Here is a 24,027-nt window from a genome sequence, read left to right as displayed (position 1 = left end):
ATGTGGAATGGAATAGGACACCACTCTCCTATGATCACTGGAATACCCCTCCTAGAATAGTAGGGTAAACATTTGTACAAGTGGAGAATGGGAGTGGTGCCAATCTCTTATTAGGCCCTAATAAATGGCATTGAGAAGCCTAAACTCACATGTGCATTCTTCTATGTAGTGATCACTGTCTCCACTATGTAGAGATCATATGGAATTGTGTCAATCCCTGTGGAGAATGCCACCAATGGAGAATGGCAGTGGTGCCAATCCCATACCATGACCTGAAAATATGCACAAGGAATCCTAAACTCACATGTGCATTGGCACTTTTGCCATTATCCTACTTTCATTCTCTGCTAGTGGTAATGTGCATTCTTCTATGTAGTGATCACTGTCTCCCCTGTGTAGAGATCATGTGGAATGTTGAGTGGAATGTTGAGATTTCGAGCTCCACTCGAGATATGCCAGGGTGACCGTTGGGTACTTATGTCACCGACTTGTTAGCTGGAGATGTGGTTGGTACACCGCCCATGAATAATAGCTGGATGACAGCTATCCTTATCTACACTAGTTCGTGGCTCAGTTAGTATGCCACCTTAGTTAGTTGAGTTTGGTTTGAGACCCACATATAGGGTTCTTCTATTTCTTTGTACTAGAGTTCTTTTGGCTTACACAACTAAGAAGAGGAAAACTATTTTCAGCCTCCACCTTTGTGTGTATTCCCCCATTGTGATTGTGAGAAAGCCTCAAGTGAGACTCCTTCCCTCTCTCCCACAATCTTCACATGGTATCAGAGCCTTGTTCGTGGTAAGGAGCTCAAGAAAGCAAGCCAAGTTCGTGGTGTCCTGGTAAGAGGACCAGTGCTGCTTTCCTATTTCGAGTTTGCGAGCAAATCTCTACAGGTAGCACAACTAGAAGTGCAGGAGTGCACTATTTCAGATTGAGACGCCCTTCGCGGTGTGACTTTGTTTTTCTGATTTGAGGCCGTTTTGGGGCCCGTTTTGAAGGCGGAAGTTCTTCGCAGGCACTCAGGAAAAGGCCCTGTTTTTTGCTGTGCGACCACTGCGCGGCTAGTCAGTGGAAAGGTGCCGCAGAAATTGCATCGTATGCCTGTGTGCAGAGATATTGGGAGTTGCAGATTCACGCCTGTTGCCTGTTGATGCAAAATCATCACTAGGAAGTGACTGTGTGGTGAAATACCACTTTCGTCAGTTTTGCAGATCTGCCCGTGTGAGGCAAAAGCTATGTTTTTTGCAGTGACAGAATATTTTGCAGTGTTCTGTAATGGCATCTGATTCTCTTTCACAGATTGTCACTGAAAAGCTTGACAAGAACAACTTCCAAGCATGGAAGTTTAGAATGACGAATTTCTTGATGGGAAAAGGCTATTGGGAATTCATTACAGGAAATGAAGAAGAACCTGTTCTTCCTAATGTTCCCAGTCAACAGGAAATGCAGGCATTCAAAGGATGGCATGAGAGAGCCAGGAAAGTTATGTACTGGCTGTCTATCAGTATTTCGGACTCCATGATTGTGCATATTCAGGATGCAAATACGCCAAAGGAGGCATGGGATACTTTGGCAAAAATGTATAGCACAAATACGCAAGCCAGGAAAATGCAACTCAAACAGGAGTTGCACAATGTGCAGAGAGAAAATTTGAGCATAAATGACTACCACATGAAAGTGAAGAAAATTGCAGATGCACTTGCTTCCATTGGGTCGCCAGTGGATGATGATGATTTGGTTTTTGTGACCTTGAATGGTCTAGGAAAGGATTATGCACAGTTCCAGACATCCATTGTCGTCCGTGAAAACTTTCCTGATTTTGAGGAGTTGATTGCTCTTCTAATTTCTGAAGAGCAGAGAAATGGGGGTGCATCTTCTTCAGCAGGAACTTCAAAAGAAACTGTCTTCTACTCAAATGCTAGCAGAGGTAGAGGCAGAGGTAGAGGAGGCCGATCTGCAAGCCGTGGTAGAAATCAGAATATGCAGCAAACGCAAGAAAACGAGTCCTATGCAGGAGGACGTGGTAACTCTAGAGGCAGGGGGAGCCAAAGAGGTCGTGGTGGATGGCAGAGAAGCCACATGCAAACAGCAATGTTGAATGCTACTATTGTGGCAAAATGGGTCATATGGCTAAAGACTGCTACAAAAAGCAGAATGACATTATGAGTGGAAAATTGCAGCAGGGCAATTATGCATCCTCTAGTAGACAGGGCGATGACAAAAATGAGCATTTGTTTATGGTGCAGCATATGACAAATTCTGTAACAAGTGCAGAAGAAAGCAATGATGTGTGGTATGTTGACTCGGGTGCATCAAACCACATGACAGGTCACGCTGAATGGATGCAGGATGCAAGAAAAATGAAAAAACCAGGATTTGTGGATACTGGTGATGATACTGCACATCCTATTGTGCAAATTGGCAAAATTCCTTTGTCTATGCAGGATGGGAAAAAGAAATACTTGTCTGATGTATTTCATGTCCCGAACATCACCAAGAACCTGGTTTCTGTTGGTCAGATGGTTGAGCAGGACTTGCAGGTCAGATTTAATCCTCATGGATGCTTTGTTGAGGATATGAAAAATAATGGTCACTTGATAGCAAAAGGAAGGAAGAAGGGCAGGATGTTTACGTTGGATGCAGACATGCCTGAATTGAGTGCAGCAATGTTTACACATGGGACCGGTGTAGTTGCAGATATTGATATTTGGCACAAACGCATTGGTCATGTTAATATACAGCGACTTAAATCAATGCAAGCCCAAAATATTGTTGCAGGATTGCCAAAATTCAAGGTTGCAGAAATGCACAAGATTTGTGAAGCCTGTCAATTTGGGAAACAGGCAAGGAAACCTTTTCCTAGGCATGTTCAAGAGAGTAAAAAACCATTGGAATTAATACACTCTGATGTGTGGACTACAAAAGCTGCATCTATTGGAGGCTGTCACTATTTTGTCACATTTATTGATGACTTCAGCAGAAAACTGTGGGTGTATTTTATGAAAAAGAAAAGTGAAGTGTTTGGGCACTTCAAAGCTTTCAAAGCTATGGTTGAAAAAGAAACAGGCCTGCAAATAAAATGCCTAAGGTCAGATGGAGGGGGAGAGTACCTCTCAAATGAGTTTGCAAGGTTCTTGCAGGAGCATGGTATAAAGCAGCAATATTCATGCAGTCATACCCCACAGCAAAATGGAATTGCAGAAAGAAAAAACAGGCATATTGGAGAGGTGTCTCGGGCTATGCTAAATGAAAAAGATCTACCAGATTATTATTGGGCTGAAGCAGTTGCTACAGCAGTCTATATAATGAACAGGACTCCCACTGCAGCAATACATGGCATGACGCCAGAGGAGATGTATACTGGTAGGAAACCAGATATTTCCCATTTGAAGATTTTTGGTTGCATTGCTTATGTCCATGTGCCAGATGAGTTGAGGTCCATGTTGGATCCAAAAGCTGAGAAGTGCGTCTTTATTGGTTATTCTCTGCAGCAGAAAGGGTATAGATGCTATAACCCTTCTACACGTAAGTTCACAGTGAGCAGAGATGTTGTTTTTGATGAGATGAGCAGCTGGTATAAACCAGTAAATGTGATGATTGATGTAGATGCACAAAATGGTAATGCTGCACAGAATGCACAGCAGCAATCACAAAATATCAGTGGACCTGGAGTGTCCTCTACCAGTGGTTCACATACTTTGCCATGGATAGGCAGATTGAGATCAGGAGAATCCCCTCAAAGCAATGCAGAGAGTGGTACACAGGTATCACGAAAAGGGAAAGAGAAGGTAGATCAGCCCATGTTTGATGTGAATGCACGTCACTCTTATGTGGATGGTGAATCCAGTGGCTCAGAACAGAGCATTGATGATGAGTTGGGTATTCCTTTTGTTGTTACACCTGGAGTAAGGAAGACCAGGGATGTTTTGAGAGCACCTGGAAGTGAGCCTATTTTGCACAGGTCTACCAGGGTTAGGTATCCTGTGGATAGGCTGAAATATGATGGATTTACAGCCATTCACTATGCCTATATGGTCAAAGTGATACAGGAACCAGAACCCACTTCTTTTGAGCAAGCCATGGGAAATGAAAAATGGGAGAAAGCCATGGATGAAGAAATGGATGCCTTGGATGCTAATGCTACATGGGAATTGGTGCCTTTGCCTAAAGGCAAGAATGCAATTGGTTGTAAGTGGGTTTATAAGATCAAGCACAATGCAGATGGTTCTGTGAATAGATACAAGGCAAGATTAGTTGTCAAGGGGTATGCACAGACATATGGCATTGATTATGAAGAAACTTTCAGCCCGGTTGCAAGGATGGCAACCGTAAGAGCAGTCATTGCTATGGCTGCATCAAAGGGATGGTCTTTACATCAGATGGATGTAAAGAATTGTTGAGATATCAAGCTCTATCCCCGACATATCTCCTGGATGACTATCATTTATGTCACCGCCTATGTTAGTTGTACTCGTGGTGTAGTTAGACTACCACGTATGTTTTTGGTTTGGGTTCACATATGAACCACGTATTCTAGGTTTTGACATATAGGGTATTTCCCTCTTCTATTGTATTGTTGTTGTGTGCAAAAGTGAAGAAAGGCTTCACCCTCCAACCTTGTGTCCTCTCTCTTTTGTGTGTTGTGAAGAAAGCTGAACTTGAGTCTCCTATCTCTCTCCCTTATTCTTTACATGGTATCAGAGCCTTGTTCGTGGTAAGGAGCTCAAGAAAGGAAGCCAAGTTTGTGGTGTCCTGGTAAGAGGACCAGTGTTGCTTTCCTACTTCGAGTTTGGGAGCAAATCTTTGCAGGTAGCACAGCCAGAAGTGCAGGAGTGCACTGCTTCAGATTGAGAGGCCCTTCGCGGTGACTTTATTTTTTTGATTTGAGGCCGTTTCGGGGCCCGTTTTGAGGGCGGAAGTTCTTCGCAGGCACTCAGAAAAAGGCCCTGTTTTTACTATGCGACCACTGCGCGCGGCCAGTCGGTGGAAAGGTGCCACAGAAACTGCGTCGTATGCCTGTGTGCAGAGATATTGGGAGTTGCAGATTCATGCCTGTTGCCTGTTGATGCAAAATCGTCACTAGGAAGTGACTGTGTGGTGAAATACCACTTTCGTCAGTGTTGCAGATCTGCCCCTGTGAGGCTCTTTGCAGAAGTTTTGCTATTTGCCCTTCTGAGGCATTTGCTGTGTTTACAGGTTGCTGTTGCAATTCGTGATTTGTAAAATGTCTGAGAATCTGTCTACCATTGTCAGTGAGAAGCTGGACAAGAACAACTTCCAAGCATGGAAGTTCAGGATGACAAACTTCTTTATGGGAAAGGGAGTTTGGGATTACATCAGTGGTGAAACTGCAGAACCAGTTTTGGGTGCTGCTCCCACTCCTGCTGAATTGAAGGCCTTTAAAGAATGGCATGAAAAAGCCAGAAAATGCCTGTATTGGCTGTCCGTTAGCATTTCAGATTCTATGATTGTGCATATACAGGATCTAGAGACGCCTAAGGAGGCATGGGATACATTGGTGAAGCTGTATAGCACAAATACCAAAGCACGAAAGATGCAGCTAAAGCAGGAGTTGCACAATGTGCAAAGGAAAAATCTGAATATAAATGAGTATTCCTTGAAGGTGAAAGGCCTTGCAGATTCTCTTGCCTCCATTGGAGCACCTGTTGATGATGAGGACTTAGTGTCCGTGACCTTGAATGGTCTTGGGAAAGATTATGCACAGTTTCGGACATCCATTGGAGTCCGTGAAACATTTCCTGATTTTCAGGAACTTATTGCTCTCTTGCTGAGTGAAGAGCAAAGGAATGGTGGTTCAGCCACCTCAGCTTCTCAAGAGACTGCTTTCTACTCAAATACAGGTAGAGGCAGGGGTAGAGGAAGAGGCCGTTTTGGTGGCCGTGCAGGAAATCAGAACCAGCAGCAACAACAGGAAAACCAGTCCTATGGAGGAGGACGTGGTAGTTCTAGAGGCAGGGGGAGCCAAAGAGGCCGTGGTTCATGGCAAAGGAACCAGCAAGTAAATAGCAGCACAGAATGCTATTATTGTGGAAAGCCTGGACACAAGGAGAATACATGCTATAAAAAACAGAATGACATCAAAAGTGGGAAGTTGCAGCAAAGCAACTATGCATCATCAAGTGGGCATGGTGACGACAAAACATTGTTGCAGGTTTGCCTAAATTCAGAGTTGAGGGAATGCAAAAGGTATGTGAAGCATGCCAAATGGGTAAGCAGGCCAGACATGCATTTCCCAAAAATGCTAAGGTGAGCAAAAGACCTTTGGAAGTGATCCATTCAGATGTTTGGACAACCAAAGCTGCTTCTATTGGTGGATGCCATTATTATGTGACGTTTATTGATGACTACACTAGGAAGGTGTGGATTTATTTTATGAAGCACAAAAGTGAAGTGTTCAGCCACAGCAAGGCTTTTAAGGCCATGGTTGAAAAAGAGAAAGGTGTGCATATTAAAGTGCTAAGATCTGATGGAGGGGGAGAGTACTTTTCAGAAGAATTTTGTGAATATCTGAAAGAACAGGGAATTCAAAGGAAGTACTCATGCAGGTCTACCCCTCAGCAGAATGGGGTTGCAGAAAGGAAGAACAGGCATATTGCAAAAGTAGGACGGACGATCCTAAATGAGAAAAACATGCCTGATTATTTTTGGGCTGAAGCAGTAGCAACTGCTGTTTATATTATGAACAGAACCCCCACTGCAGCTGTCCATGGCATGACGCCTGAAGAAATGTATACAGGCCAAAAACCAGATATTTCTCACTTGAAGGTATTTGGTTGCATAGCTTATGTTCATGTTCCTGATGAGAAGAGAACAAAGCTGGATCCAAAGGCAGAAAAATGCATCTTTATTGGATATGCTCAGCACCAGAAAGGGTATCGCTGTTATAACCCTTCCACCCGCAAAATGCAAGTGAGCAGAGATGTTGTTTTTGATGAAATGAGTAGCTGGTATGCACCAACTGTTATGGTAGGAGATGCAGATGCAGGAAATGGGAATGCTGCAATAAATGCAGAGCAGCAATCTCAAGCCTTGAGTGGACCCAGAGAGTCCTCTACTAGTGGATCTAATGCATGGACAGGGAGATTGAGATCTAGTGAATCGTCACATGGCAGCCCTGATAGTGTTGTGCAGGTATCACATAAGGGAAAAGAAAAAGTGGACCATGCTCCAGTGTTTGATGTGTCTGCTGGTAGCTCTCATGTTGATGGAGAGTCAAGCGGCTCTGAAATGAGCCTTGATGAGGAACTTGGGATTCCTTCTGTTGTTACACCTGGTGCAAGGAAAAGCAGGCATGATTTAAAGACTCCTGCAACTGATCCAGTTGTACGGAGGTCCACTCGTATTAAGTATCCAGTTGACAGGCTGAGATATGATGGGTATACAGCACATCACTATGCTTATATGGTCAAGGTTCTAGAGGAGCCAGAGCCCACATGTTTTGAGGATGCAGCAGGGCATAAAAATTGGGAAGCAGCTATGGATGAAGAGATGGCTGCCTTGGATGCAAACCACACTTGGGATTTGATGCCTTTGCCTCATGATAAGAAGGCTATTGGCTGCAAGTGGGTTTACAAAGTAAAGCACAATGCTGATGGGTCTGTTAGCAGGTACAAGGCAAGATTGGTTGCCAAAGGTTTTGCACAGACATATGGAATTGACTATGAGGAAACTTTCAGCCCAGTTGCAAGGATGGCAACCGTGAGAGCAGTAATTGCTATGGCTGCTGCAAAGGGATGGTCTTTGCATCAGATGGATGTGAAAAATGCCTTCTTGCATGGTGACTTGCAGGAAGAGGTTTATATGATGCAGCCAGAAGGTTATGAGGATAATGCACACCCCGATTTTGTATGCAGGTTGCGCAAAGCCTTGTATGGCTTAAAACAGGCGCCGAGGGCATGGTCAGACAAGATAGGGCAATATCTTGTCACTATTGGATTTCAGATTTCCAATTCAGATTTTTCACTTTATGTGAAAAGGACAAACAGAGGGATTGTGCTTATAGTCATCTATGTTGATGACTTGATTATTACAGGTGATAGTGATGCAGACATTAATGAAGTGAAGCTGCTGTTGAAGCAGAAATTTGAGATGAAGGATTTGGGAGAGCTGCGTTACTTCTTGGGCATTGAGGTTATTAAATCCCCGAGTGGGATATGGCTGTTGCAAAGGCAATACGGTTTGGACATGCTGTCCAAATATGGGATGACAGGCTGTAAGCCTATTTCTGTTCCATTGGAGCAGAATGTGAAGCTCAATGCAGAAACAGGTGAGCTTCTTGAAGATATTACTATGTACAGGCGCATAGTAGGTAGCTTGATTTACATGACTATAACCAGACCAGATTTGAGCTATGCTGTGGGGCTGGTGAGTCAGTTTATGCAGGCACCGAGGAAGCCACATTTGGATGCGGCTAGGCGCATACTGCGGTATGTGAAGTCCACATTGCATTATGGACTGTTTTATGAAGCTGGCTGTGCATTACAGGTACATGGATACACAGATGCTGACTGGGCTGGTAGTGTCTCAGACAGGAGATCTACTAGTGGTTTTATGTTTTCCCTTGGGAGTGGTGCCATCAGTTGGAGCAGCAAGAAGCAGCCAACAGTTGCCTTGTCGAGCACAGAGGCTGAGTACAGGGGTGCAGCAATGGCTGCATGTGAGGTAGCTTGGTTACGGAAGCTACTTGCAGATATGGGACAGTCAGTTCATGCAGCAGTTGTCATTCATTGTGACAACATTAGCAGCATCATGCTTGCTAATAACCCAGTTTATCATGCTAGAACGAAGCACATTGAGGTGCATTATCACTTTGTGAGAGAGAAGGTTCTAGCTGGTGAGATTGATCTTGTCTATGTCAGCACTGAGGAGCAGGTGGCTGATATCTTTACGAAGGCATTGGGTACCGAGAAGCTTCGCAGATTTAGGAGCTTGCTTGGTGTACGTGAGATGGATTTGAGCTTGAGGGGGAGTGTTGAGATATCAAGCTCTATCCCCGACATATCTCCTGGATGACTATCATTTATGTCACCGCCTATGTTAGTTGTACTCGTGGTGTAGTTAGACTACCACGTATGTTTTTGGTTTGGGTTCACATATGAACCACGTATTCTAGGTTTTGACATATAGGGTATTTCCCTCTTCTATTGTATTGTTGTTGTGTGCAAAAGTGAAGAAAGGCTTCACCCTCCAACCTTGTGTCCTCTCTCTTTTGTGTGTTGTGAAGAAAGCTGAACTTGAGTCTCCTATCTCTCTCCCTTATTCTTTACAAGAATGCCTTCTTGCATGGTGATTTGCAAGAAGAGGTCTTTATGGAGCAGCCAGCAGGTTATGTTCATGCTATTCATCCTGAGTTTGTTTGCAGGTTGAAGAAAGCCTTGTATGGCTTGAAGCAAGCACCTAGAGCATGGTCTGACAAGATAGGACAATATCTTGTCACTATTGGCTTTCAGATTTCCAAGGCAGATTTCTCACTTTATGTGAGAAAAACAGAGAAAGGGATTATGCTGCTGGTCATTTATGTTGATGATTTGATCATCACAGGTGATAGTGATGAAGATATCCTTCATGTCAAAATGCTATTGAGGCAGAAGTTTGAGATGAAGGATTTGGGAGAGCTGCGTTATTTCTTGGGCATTGAGGTGATTAGATCACCAAGTGGGATATAGCTCTTGCAGAGGCAGTATGGATTGGACATGCTGTCCAAATATGGGATGATAGGCTATAAGCCTATTTCAGTTCCTTTGGAGCAGAATGTGAAGCTGAGCACAGATGCAGGTGAGCTTCTGGAAGACCCTACTATGTACAGACGCATAGTAGGAAGTTTGATTTACATGACTATTACCAGGCCAGATTTGAGCTATGCTGTTGGGTTGGTAAGTCAGTTTATGCAGGCTCCAAGGAAACCGCATTTGGATGCGGCTAGACGCATACTCAGGTATGTGAAGTCCACATTGCAGTTTGGACTATTTTATGAGGCTGGGGTTCAGATACAGTTGCATGGATACACTGATGCTGATTGGGTTGGTAGCATTTCTGATAGACGATCTACCAGTGGATATGTGTTCTCTTTTGGAAGTGCTGCAGTCACTTGGAGCAGCAAGAAACAACCTACAGTTGCCTTGTCGAGCACAGAGGCTGAGTACAGGGGTGCAGCAATGGCTGCATGTGAGGTAGCTTGGTTGCATAAGCTACTCTATGATATGCATCAGTCTACAGATGGGCCGGTTGTCATTTATTGTGACAACATGAGCAGTATACACTTGGCAAAGAACCCAGTCTTTCATGCTAGAACAAAGCACATTGAGGTGCATTATCACTATGTGCGGGAGAAGGTTTTACTAGGTCATATTGATCTAGTTTATGTCAGCACAGAGGATCAGGTAGCTGACATATTCACGAAAGCATTGGGCGCAGAGAAGCTGCGCAAGTTCAGAGACCTGCTTGGTGTGTGCAGGATTTGGGATTGAGCTCGAGGGGGAGTGTTGAGATATCGAGCTCCACTCGAGATATGCCAGGGTGACCATTGGGTACTTATGTCACCGACTTGTTAGTTGGAGATGCAGTTGGTACACCGCCCATGAATAATAGCTGGATGACAGCTATCCTTATCTACACTAGTTCGTGGCTCAGTTAGTATGCCACCTTAGTTAGTTGAGTTTGGTTTGAGACCCACATATAGGGTTCTTTATTTCTTTGTACTAGAGTTCTTTTGGCTTACACAACTAAGAAGAGGAAAACTGTTTTCAGCCTCCACCTTTGTGTGTATTCCCCCATTGTGATTGTGAGAAAGCCTCAAGTGAGACTCCTTCCCTCTCTCCCACAATCTTCACATGGAATTGTGTCAATCTCTAAGGAGAATGCCACCAGTGGAGAATGGCAGTGGTGCCAATCTCATACCATGACCTGAAAACATGCACAAGGAATCCTAAACTCACATGTGCATTGTTCTATGTAGTGATCACTGTCTCCGTTGTGTAGAGATCATATGGAATTGTGTCAATCTCTGTGTAGAATGCCACCAGTGGAGAATGGTAGTGTTGCCAATCTCATACCATGACCTGAAAACATGCACAAGGAATCCTAAACTCACATGTGCATTCTTCTATGTAGCGATCACTGTCTCCACTGTGTAGAGATCATATGGAATTGTGTCAATCTCTAAGATCATCAAACTCACATGTGGACTGGAATAGGACACCACTCTCCTATGATCATCACCAATCTCATACGATAACCTGAAAACATGCACAGGGAATCCTAAACTCACATGCGCATTCTTCTATGTAGTGATCACTGTCTCTGCTGTGTAGAGATCATATGGACTTGTGTCATTCTCTGTGGAGAATGCCACCAGTGGAGAATGGCAGTGGTGCCAATCTCATACCATGACCTGAAAACATGCACAAGGAATCCTAAACTCACATGTGCATTGGCACTTTTGTCATTATCCTACTGCCATTCTCCGCTAGTGGTAATGTGCATTCTTCTATGTAGTGATCACTGTCTCTGCTGTGTAGAGATCATATGGATTTGTGTCAATCTCTGTGGAGAATGCCACCAGTGGAGAATGGCAGTGGTGCCAATCTCATACCATGACCTAAAAACATGCACAAGGAATCCTAAACTCACATGTGGAGAATGGTAGTGGTGCCAATCTCATACCATTACTTGAAAACATGCACAAGGAATCCTAAACTCACATGTGCATTGGCACTTTTGCCATTATCCTACTGCCATTCTCCGCTAGTGGTAATGTGCATTCTTCTATGTAATGATCACAGTCTCCAATGTATAGAGATCATATGGAATTGTGTCAATTTCTGTGGAGAATGCCACCAGTGGAGAATGGCAGTGGTGCCAATCTCATACCATGACCTGAAAACATGCACAAGGAATCCTAAACTCACATGTGCATTGGCACTTTTTCCATTATCCTACTACAGCCAATAAAATTAGTGGAATGTCAATCTATAGGTTTAGTTTGTCTAGATTACCACTAGCGGAGAATGGCAGTGATTGCCAATCTCATGCTTGCCCTAAGAAATGGCATTGAGAATCCTAAACTCACATGTGCATTCTTCTATGTAGTGATCACTGTCTCCGCTGTGTAGAGATCATATGGAATTGTGTCAATCTCTTATTAGGCTCTTATTAGGCCCTGGAATGTCAATCTATAGGTTCAGTTTGTCTAGATTACCACTAGCAGAGAATGGCAGTGATGCTAATCTCATGCTGGCAACTATATAATGACATTGAGATCATCAAACTCACATTTGGATTGGGATCGGACACCACTCTCCTATGATCACTGGAATACCCCTCCTAGAATAGTAGGGTAAACATTTGTACAAGTGGAGAATGGCAGTCGTGCCAATCTCTTTTTAGGCCTAAGAAATTGCATTGAGAATCCTAAACTCACATGTGCATTCTTCTATGTAGTGATCACTGTCTCCGCTGTGTAGAGATTATATGGATTTGTGTCAATATCTATGGAGAATGACACCAGTGGAGAATGGCAGTGGTGCCAATATCATACCATGACCTGAAAACATGCACAAGGAATCCTAAACTCACATGTGCATTGGCACTTTTTCCATTATCATACTGGAGCCAATAAAATTAGTGGAATGTCAATCTATAGGTTTAGTTTGTCTAGATTACCACTAGTGGAGAATGGCAGTGATGCCAAACTCATGCTGGCCTGAAGAAATGGCATTGAGAATCCTAAACTCATGTGTGCATTCTTCTATGTAGTGATCACTATCTCCACTGTGTCCAGACTACCACTAGTGGGGAATGGCAGTGATGCCAATCTCATGCTGGCAACTATAAAATGACATTGAGATCATCAAACTCACATTTGGATTGGAATCGGACACCATGAGAGTGCTCTCAACGGAAGCAAGAATGGAAGAAGGAGAGAGAGAGACAGAGAGCCACACAAGTTTTGGTGGGTGCAGAACCACCCTAATCTTTTGTTTTATTCATTTATATATGTGTTTGAGTATTGTACATAATTGGGGTAAAGGCACAGTGACCTTTAACCCCCACAACCTCCCACGACAATGTGCCTTTAAGGGAGAACAACCAGTGGGCATACTATGCAATGCCCATCAATACACGACAATACTCAAACCGCGGACTGGGTAGACTCTTCGTCAGCATATCTACAGGGTTATCATCTGTATGAACCTTCACAAGATCTATGCGCTTGTCCTCAAGTACCTCCCTGATGAAATGGTACCTGACCTCAATGTGTTTGGTCTTTGCATGAAAGATCAGATTCCGTGCTAGCTGAATAGCACTCATGGAATCATTATGCAATGTCGATACACCTGTATGAATCTCCAAATCTCCCACTAGCCGATCAAGCCATATAGCCTCCTTGCAACCCTCTGTGGCTACAACATACTCAGCCTCTGTGGTAGATAAAGCAATGCACTTTTGTGCACGAGACATCCACGACACTACACCACCTGCAAAGGTGAACACATAACCAGAAGTGGACCTCCTACTATCCACATGCCCTGCATAGTCTGAATCTGTGTACCCAAGTACACGCATGTCTCCTTTACCAAAGCAAATGCACATCTCCTTGGTACCCTTCATGTACCTTATGATGCACTTAACTGCCTCCCAATGCCTCTTTCCTGGATTAGCCATATACCGGCTAACAACTCCCATTGCAAATGCAATGTCTGGTCTAGTAGCTATCATAGCATACATAAGACTCCCAACTGTCGATGCATAAGGAACCTTGGCCATCATGGCCCTCTCCTCATCTGATTTGGGACTATCTGTATGACTCAGTTTCAGATATGGAGGCAATGGAGTACTCACTGCCTTCCCCCCCTCCATATTGAAACGCTGCAATACTTTTGTAACATACTCTTTTTGTGAAAGCCAAAGGAGTTTCCTACTCCGATCACGCGTGATGCGCATACCAAGAATATGACCTGCAAGTCCCAAATCCTTCATATCAAAGGCCTCATGCAACTTGGCCTTTAATGCATCTAGCTCATAAGTATTCTTGCTAGCCAATAGCATATCATCCACATATGGTGCCAAGATTATCAAGCTATTATCCTTAGCCCTTTTAGTGTAGAGGCAGTGATCAATTTCACTCCTCCTAAAATCCAGGGACCGAATGAAAGCATCAAACTTCTGATACCATTCTCTAGGCGCTTGCTTAAGACCATAGAGACTCTTATTTAGCTTGCAAACTAAATGCTCTTTGCCCTTTTCTTCAAAGCCTTCCGGCTGCACCATGTAAATTTCCTCATGCAAATCCCCATGCAAGAAAGTTGTCTTGACATCCATTTGCATAAGCTCCATATCCTCTACTGCCACTGGTCCAAGCATGCATCTAAGTGTGGTCATCTTCACAACCGGAGAAAATATCTCATCAAAGTCCACACCCTTCTCTTGCTTGAACCCTTTAGCAACCAAATGGGCCTTGTACCTAGGCACATCATCACCTGTGACCTTCATCTTGTAGACCCATTTACATGGCAATGCTTTCTTTCCATGTGGCAAAGAAACCAAGTCCCAAGTCTTATTCTTCATAAGTGAACTCATCTCTGATTGCATAGCATACTCCCACTTGCATTGATCCTCATGCATCATAGCCTCTCTGTAGCAAGAAGGCTCCCTGCAATCAGTAAGCATCACATAGTCTACCCTTGGAACAAACCTATCAGGCGGTCTAGACACTCTAGATGATCTTCTCAAGGGCATTTCAGCTTGCTGTCCCACTTGCATATCAGCCACATTTGGCTCATCATTTCCACCAATAGATGACCCATCATCTACCCTTGATTGTATATACCTATGGGAGTACTTGGTGGTACCATTTCTCGTACATTTGGTGCATGGACAGCTTGCTGTCTATCAACATATGCAGGTGGATTCACATCCTGGAAAGTGATTCTCCTCATTTCCACATCCCTCATGGGTGCCTTATGCATCTTCTTCTCATTGAAGACCACATCATGGCTGCGTATGATCTTCTTTGCTTCTGGATCCCAGAGACGATAGCCCATCTCTCCACTTTCACCATAACCCAGAAAGATGCATTTCCTAGACTTAGGATCTAGCTTCTTTTGAAGCTCTTTTGGCACATGTGCATATGCCTCACACCCAAATATATGCAAATGAGAGTAAGAGGGCTTCTTGCCACTCCATGCCTCTTCAGGAATACCACCATCCAAACTCTTACTAGGTGATCTATTGATCACATGCACTACAGTCTTCATTGCCTCAGCTCAAAAACCACCAGAAAGACTTGCATTGGAAAGCATGCATTGCAACCTTTCTTGAATGGTACGGTTCATCTTTTCTGCAACTGGATTTTGCTCTGGAGTACGAGGGGATGTGAGCTCCCTCTTAATCCCACGTGTATCATAGAAATGCTGAAAGTCATGAGAGAGATACTCTCCACCATTGTCAGTCCGTAGGCATTTAAGCGTTCTACCTAACTGATTCTCAACCAAGGCCAGCCATTTCTGAAATACCTAGAACACATCACTCTTCCGAGCTATAGCATAAGCCCACACTTTCCTAGTTGCATCATCAATGAATGTCACATATTATTCAGCCCCGCCTAATGACCGTGTAGGCATGGGACCACATACGTCTAAATGCACCAAATCAAGCTTTTCAAACTCTTTCTTTCCCCTTCTTTTATGGGCTGATTTAGTCTACTTCCCATAGAGACAGTGCTCACAAAATTCAAAATCAGAGAAACTCAAATGCGGTACATAACCCAAACGGCATAAGAGTTTCATTCCATTCTGGCTCATGTGCCCCAACCTGCAATGCCACAAAGAAGTGCTTGGCTACTCGGTTATTGCAACAACATGATCAAATACCCCTGATACATGTAAGGGATACAAAGTCCCACACTTGGCACCCCTGGCCAAAAGCATAGAGCCCTTCTGAATTTTCCAACTCTGAAAGCCAAAAGTGGTGTGAAAACTAGCATCATCTAGCTGACCCACTGAAATAAGACTCTTGGTCAGCTTAGGCACATGTCTCACATGTTTCAAAACAAATGCAAACCCATTTGCAAAAGAAAACTTTATGTCACCTGATCCCACTATGTCACATGCATAGTCATTTCCAAGATGCACACAATCTATCTTTCCACTGTCATAAGTGGAGAACCATTCCCTATGGGGAGTAACATGGAATGAAGCACCAGAATCCAAAATCCAATCCTGGGAATATGCATCATCTGAAGTGGTAAGCAACTCTACAGATAAACTAGACATGAAGAGAACATCATTGTCACTATCATGTGTGACTGCATTGATCTCCTCGATCTTCACTTTTCCTTTGTCCTCCCTTGGACTCTCTTCCTTTTGATTTGCACCCCAATTTGCATTCTTTTTCTTATCCTTTTGCTCTCTTTTCAGCTTGTAGCAATCCTTTTTCATATGGCCCTTCTTGCCACAGTGGTAACACTCAATGTTTCGTGCCCTGGATTTGCTACGAGACTTCCCTCTTTCTTGGGACTTCCCCCTGAACTGTGATCTACCCCTTTGCACATTTAAGGTTGCATCCTGCTTGTTGCCATCCATAGACTTCCGTCTAATATCCTCGGCCAACAAGCTACCCACAACATCATCAAATTTCAGTACTCCACTAGGTGCAGAGTTACTGACAGCTGTACGGAAGGTATCCCATGAGGATGGCAATGAACATAAGAGAAATATTGCCTTAGTCTCCGCATCAAAATTCATTTTCTGAGCCTGAAGCTGGCTGAAAATAATATTGAATTCATTCAAGTGAGAAGCAATGGAGACCCCTTCCTTCATCTGCAGCTCAAACAACTTCTTCATGAGGTAAACTTTATTAGAGGCAGTTTCCTTCTCATAAGTGGCACACAGTTTCTTCCACAAATCTTCCGTAGTCTGCTCATTTACTACTGTGAAATAAACTAACTCTGCAAGATGAAGTCTAATAGTAGACTTTGCTAATGCATCCAACTCATTCCAATCATCCTCAGACATATCCGCAGGCTTAGCTTCAATACCTGCCAAGGGTTTAATCTGCTTCTTTTGAATAAGCACATCCCTTATTTGTTCTTTCCACAAAGAAAAGTTTGTCCCATGAAACTTTTTAATGCTGAAAAACTCCTTTTCAGACATGGAAGAGGATGCCATGATGCAAATGAAACAAAATCCCAAATGCTAGTCCCTGCAAGAGAGAATCACACCAAATACCAGGTGCACCCAAATGTGTATGCCACAATAGAGTGAAGTATCACCAAAATTCAAAGCTCAAAGCATCAAAAGATGCATCTGACTCATGTGCATATACTATTCATCCATATGAGCAAATCTGGCCCAAAAGAAAATGCCAATAAGTGCCAAATGACTCAAGCATAAACACTGTCCACTGGTATATGCATCAATAATATCTCATCCAAGAGAGCATATCACTATCAGTGCATCACCTACAATGTGTCAAAGCTGTCCCTCAGCATAAAATAGCATCCATGTGCAAAGCGTCCATAAAAATAGCATCCCACAAGGCAATTTGGGCCTATCAATGCATCCAATAAGGACCGCAATGCATCCAAATGGCCTATAAATCATCCACTGCAACCCAATGCATACCACGAATGAGCGCACACTACTGCAACTAGAGTGATCTGCATAAGGTATGCTCAAGAAATCATAGTCCCACGGTAATGACCGCTACTAAAAATAGAACCTGAGATGCCTCAAAACATGGGTGCCATTGCATAATCGGACTCAGCAAGAAAATCTGCAAATATCTCTCTTCTGCCAGAACTCCAAAATCCCAACCAATGAGTGAGAAATGGGAGTCAACACTTATCCACTTCCATGTGGCATAAATCTAAGGTTTCAAAACCTTAGAATGAAAAATGCATAACAGAGAGACGAAATCGAATACACAGAGATCTATAACTCTGAAAATCCTCCACTGAATCGTGCAAGAACTGATAGGTAGGGGTTTTTGGGCGTCCGGAACGCAATGGGACAGACGGTTTTGGAAACCGTGGTCTCAATCACTGGGTCCAATACACGGACTGAAAAACGTTTTTGGAAACAGAGCTATTTGTAAACTCCACCGGAGTGCGAATGATGAGCAACATAGAGGTTTTAGGACCTCTTGAGTCCATCGAAACTGACAGATCTACAAATGGTTGCTCCAAACTTGAGTTCTAACACCCAGGCAAAAAACGCAGAAACTGACACAGTGAGCCAGAAATCCAATGAAATGATCCCAGATTCAAGAATGAAGGTGTTTCCAAGCTCTTAAAGTGAAGTGGACACCAAAAGCAAGCAATAGTTGCCTCTACAAGTCAATATGGAGTCTCTGTCATCGAACGGAACAGGGAAAAGCTCAAAAAACGACTTTTTCTTTGAAACCACTTAACAGGCCCTCAAAACCACTTTGCAAAGCCAAAGTGACTTTTCCAAAGGTTCCTCCAAGGTCTTTGCACACTCAGATGCAAGTAAAGTCACCCACAAAGCTTCTTCTTCCTCCCACAGAGCTACTGAGCTTCCAAGCATTCATGCACGCTCAGCTAGATCACCCGGGCTCTGATACCAGTTGAGAGTGCTCTCAACGGAAGCAAGAACGAAAGAAGGAGAGAGAGAGACAGAGAGCCACACAAGTTTTGGTGGGTGCAGAACCACCCTAATCTTCTGTTTTATTCATTTATATATGTGTTTGAGTATTGTACATAACTGGGGTAAAGGCACAGTGACCTTTAGCCCCCACACACCACTCTCCTATGATCACTGGAATACCCCTCCTAGAATAGTAGGGTAAACATTTGTACAAGTGGAGAATGGCAGTGGTGCCAATCTCTTATTAGGCCCTAATAAATCGCATTGAGAAGCCTAAACTCACATGTGCATTCTTCTATGTAGTGATCACTGTCTCCACTGTGTAGATATCATATGGAATTGTGTCAATCTCTGTGGAGAATGGCAGTGGTGCCAATCTCATACCATGACCTGAAAACATGCACAAGGAATTCTAAACTCACATGTGCATTGACACTTTTGCTATTATCCTACTGTAGCCAATAAAATTAGTGGAATGTCTACACTACCACTAGTGGAGAATGGCAGTGATGCCAATCTCATGCTAGAACCTACATAATCACACTGAGATCATCAAACTCACATGTGGATTGGAATTGGACACCACTCTCCTAGAATACCCCTCCTAGAATAGTAGGGTAAACATTTGTACAAGTGGAGAATGGCAGTGGTGCCAGTCTCTTATTAGGCCCTAGAAAATGGCATTGAGAAGCCTAAACTCACATGTGCATTCTTATTAGCATCAGTGCCCTTCTCTAGAAGGTCAGGTGAGAAAACTCTCATGTGATAACCTTCACATAAGGAGAATGGCACTGGTGCTATTCTCTGATTCTCTGCAATCCATGTGATGAATCGAACTTCTGCCATTCTCCTTAACATCATGGAGGATGGCACCAGTGGAATTATCCTCAAACTCTCACAGAGGATGGCACTTGTGCCATTCTGAACAAACTCACAATCCATGTGTTCAATGGCATTTGTGACACACTTCTAACATCATATTATGTTGGAGAATGGCACAAATATCATTCTTTATTATAACCATCTTAACTTTGATATTGTATATATTCGCTTAGTACTGTGTTGGTGTAGTTTTTCATAATGCATATATAAGCTGCTTCGCCTTGGTTATTTTGTTAATAGAACTTGCATTGTGGTTGTAATATTTCCTACTACAGTTATGATTTTCTATTATACATTTCATTGTGTCCTTGGTTCTTTTGTTAACAGAACATTGCAAGAATGGCTAGCAAGGGAAAGAGAAAGGTTCGAGAGGTGTCAGTTTATGATGGAGTTAGTTTTGGAAGAGGATGGTTTTTGGATATATACAATAACGAACTCCAAAAACTCCATAAAGTGCATTGTTTTGTGAACATCCAAGGAACAACTTTTAAGATGTTGGACAAGTTAAAGAGATGGAGGATATTGAGAAAGACAACGTTCCTTGTCTCAAAATTCATACATTGGGAGGCAATGTGTATCAATTGGATCCTGCTTGTTTTGATCATGCGAGGATGAATGCTACTGGGGAGGACGCGATGATATCTAGGGGTTAGATTAATTAGCCAGAAAATTATACCAACCAACAGATATTAGAAAGCTTTGATTTGGTAACAAAAGGGATAAAGCAAGATATAAAAAAGAGTAGAAAAGTTTCGAAAAGAACCAAGAAAAGTGATGTTGAGGGATCAAGCTCTCAAGTGTCTCAGAACACATTGAAAGAGAAGGCTAGAGAGACCGGTGAGGAGGAAACAATAGGTGAGAAGGAAATAAGGTCAGATGGAAAAACAAGCATTGGGGATAAACTGGAGGCTAAAGACAAAGACACAACTTTAGGAGGAAAACAAGGAGGTACAGGAATAGTCACTGATGGAATTAGAAGTGGAGGTGATGCAACGGGGAGTGGTGAGACACATATAATAGGACATGGTGAAAAATCATCTGAAGCAACTATCATCCTATATAAGAAAATCCAGCCAGATGTTGACTTTAAGGCACTACAAAAGAAATTGGAAAGGAAGGACACAAGTATGACAGGCTTGATGGAGTACGTAGAGTACTTCCCATTTGGTTTGGAGTTTGAGGTGTTGATCCCAGTGATGAATTGCTTTAGAGCACCAAGCCAATATGTGTACAGGACATTGACCCTTAGCTATGTCAGTGACTTGGTCAAGAGTTTTGCAATGAATGCACGACCTCCTGCAACATGTGCATATCTTATGCCTTACCACACAGGCACAAATACTCCGATGTGCAAGGAAGAGATAAAGGTGGAAAAGTTAGAGTATAATTATTGGATTCTCGCAGGGCAGCATTCGATTTATGCTGCAAGGATGTTTATAACTAAAGCACATGGAGAAGCCTTCAATCAACAAAAAGGTTTCTATACACGAAGGAAGGCGAGAATCGTTGTCAATGCACCAATTGAAGCAAGTTGTAAGATATCATCAATGGCCAACATGGAGGCACATACCGTTTTGAAAAATCAACCATATATCGATATCTTACAACACCTAAGGGCATAGTGGATTGCATTCGTACGACCAAAGAAACCAGCCCAAGGCCTTGTCAAAGGGCATAAATATTGACAAAGTTGGGATGTGAGTAATAAACTTTGTTTTGTATGCATTTTTTATTTCAAGAATGTTTATGGCTTTGTAAAAGAAATGATAGTAGTGTCAATTCCCTGATGTGAGAATGGCACTAGTGCCATTCTTCTAATTACCAAGTCATGCTTTTGACATGGTAATGGGAGAATCGCACTAGTGTCATTATTATCTCTAACACATGATTTGGATTAGAAGAATGTCTAAGATGATTTTGATTTTTTTATATAGAATTTTGTAGGAGTTGCAAGCGTATCGATGGGCGCAAACTTTGCTACCAAGGACACACACATGGTCACATATGATGATGACATCTACGAACAATGGATTAGGATTTAGACATTGGTGAAGCAGGGTGATCTTGAGGGTCAAAATCCCACAATAACATATATGAGGTGTCTGCTAGGATTGGAAGACGAAGATGTACGTGCACTTCAAGCAGAGATTGAGTCTAAAGAAATAGTCTTGGTCAAGTCAAGCAAAGACAAGGACTCCATTGAAATGTCTCAATGGGCAATGGAGATTAAGCATGATAGAGCCCTGAAAGAAGCTCTCATCAAGGAGTTCAACTCACATCACCCTCATGTTGATGAAGACCACAGGGAAGCTCCAGCTCCACATGAAGGGGTACCGGAAGGGAAGCCTTCCAAGGAGAGAGAGAGAGAGAAGCTTCTCTTTCTGGCCTCTCTCAACTCAATTCCTTGGAAGGCAAGGAGGAAGGGGACCTGGCTCTGATACCACATGAAGGTGCAAGAATGGAATGGAAAGACATAATGAAAATGCTAGAGCAAAGCAAAGATAACCAAAGTACTCACATGATGGAAAGCTTGATGTAGATGTTGACTCCTATGATTTGACACAAGGAAGTACAACACTCTTATAGAGTGCACACACAAACTAAAGTACCTAGTGTATATGCGATAATTCCCAATATGACATGTGGCACTCTCACACAAATACTAGTTCCTAGTACACACTAGAACACTCAACTTGACTTCATGTTCTAACAAGTTATTTGTGTATGGGATATTATGGAGTTTTTTAGAAAATAGGAAGAGTGAGTCATATAAAGAGGTGGGCTCATGTCCATGTGTTCCAATAATATAAGAGAGGCCACATACCAAGCGTGTGGAAGGCATGTGGAGGAGTGTGAAGTCAAGAGGAATCCTTCTAGAATTCCTATCTGGAATAAGGAGGATGTGGACATGTGGAAAAGAGAGGGTCCCTATGGGCACCATGTGGGGAGACTCTTGACTTTCTCAATATTTTAAGAGTCTTGAGCATCTTTTGATGGGACACATGGCAAGAGTAGCCAAAAAGGACATGGATGTTGACATACGGGCTTATGTGATTGATGGGGAAAGGAATCTATAGGCAGCAATTGTAAATGGGTGAAGGAGGGTAACAAAATCTCTATAAAAGGAGCCCTCCTCTCCCTTATTCATCAATCATTTCCACCATTAGGCCTCATGTTGCTGTAGCTCTAGTCTCCCCTAGCCTCTTTCATGAGCCTTCTCTCCCTCTTGTATATATTCTCTTATGTAGACTCTTGAGTCCATCTCTCTCTAGTTTATTCTCTCTCTATGAGTAGTCTTGGAGCTTCCACTCCCTCTTGTATGTATGAAACCTCTTCTTCTCCCTTGTATTTGTAGTGTTGGAGTGGATTCTCACTCTATTTGTAACGAAGGTCACTTCATGTTCTCTCTCTCTTGAGTGTCTCTTTCCTTTTCTTTCTTTCAAAGCCTTAAAAGTTCTTTCTATTCAGCTGCTCTCACTGTGCACACATGGTCCATCTGTTTCCTGAGCCACCATGAAAGATTCTTACCCTCTTTTAGGCAAAATCCATGAGGGGTGGATCGTTGATGAAGGTGGAGTCTTGAGGAAGCATCCTGCTCATGCGAAATTAGCCTGGGTGGAGGGCAGTTTTCATGACAGTTTGACCCCCTTTTAGTGTTTTGCTCATAACTTTCTGCTCGATAGTCCGATTGTAATGAAATTTATATCACCGCGAAGCTCTCTTTAAGATGCATGTTTGTACGTGATCAGATCTTGAATCAAATACTGTTGCAAAAAGTTATGATTCTCTGTGTTTGACAGTCTATTTTCATGATAGTTTTTACCCCTGTCTAGTAAACTATCCATAACTTTTTGGCCGCTTCTCTGTTTCTTATGAAACATATATCAGCATGAAGCTCTCTTTAAGACGCATGTCTCTAGGTGATTAGATCTTGAATCAAATACTGTTGCAAAATGTTATGAGTCTCTGTGTCTGATAGTCTATTTTCATGATAGTTTTTACCCCCTTCCAGTAAACTGTCCATATCTCTTCAACCGTCTATCTGTTTTCAATGAAACTTATATCAGCGTGAAGCCATCTCAAGGCACATCTCTTTGTGTGATTCAATCTCTGATATCATGTCTCTACTAAAAGTTATAGGCCTCTGTGTTTAATGATAGTTTGTAGAGTGTTTTGAGCTAAGTATAAGGGTGTCTATGAAGGAGGTGCAATGTTTCCTCAGAATCTACCCATCCGACCCAATCAGCCCCTTCAAACTCCTTGATATATATCAGTTCATGTCATGTTGAGCCGCAAGATCTTCTTTCAACAACGTATCGCTCTTCTCTTTGGTGCAGACCGGTTCGCTGAGATTATGGCCTCTGCTGATCCTTTCCTTCTCCCTATGCTTGATTACAACATCACTTGGGATGTTGCCATCTTCATTCTCATCTGAGGGAGGAAAGTATGGTGTGGTATCTTGGCATAAAAGCTTCTTTCTAATGTCCCATTCTCAATGATAAATATCTTTGTCAGTCAG

Source organism: Dipteris shenzhenensis, chromosome 32 (genome assembly GCF_047967505.1).
Source record: "Dipteris shenzhenensis isolate YYH24624 ecotype China chromosome 32, Dip_SZ_1.0, whole genome shotgun sequence".
Taxonomy (NCBI): domain Eukaryota; kingdom Viridiplantae; phylum Streptophyta; class Polypodiopsida; order Gleicheniales; family Dipteridaceae; genus Dipteris; species Dipteris shenzhenensis.
The sequence above is the reverse complement of the archived record's forward strand: the minus strand, read 5'-3'. Positions refer to the sequence as shown.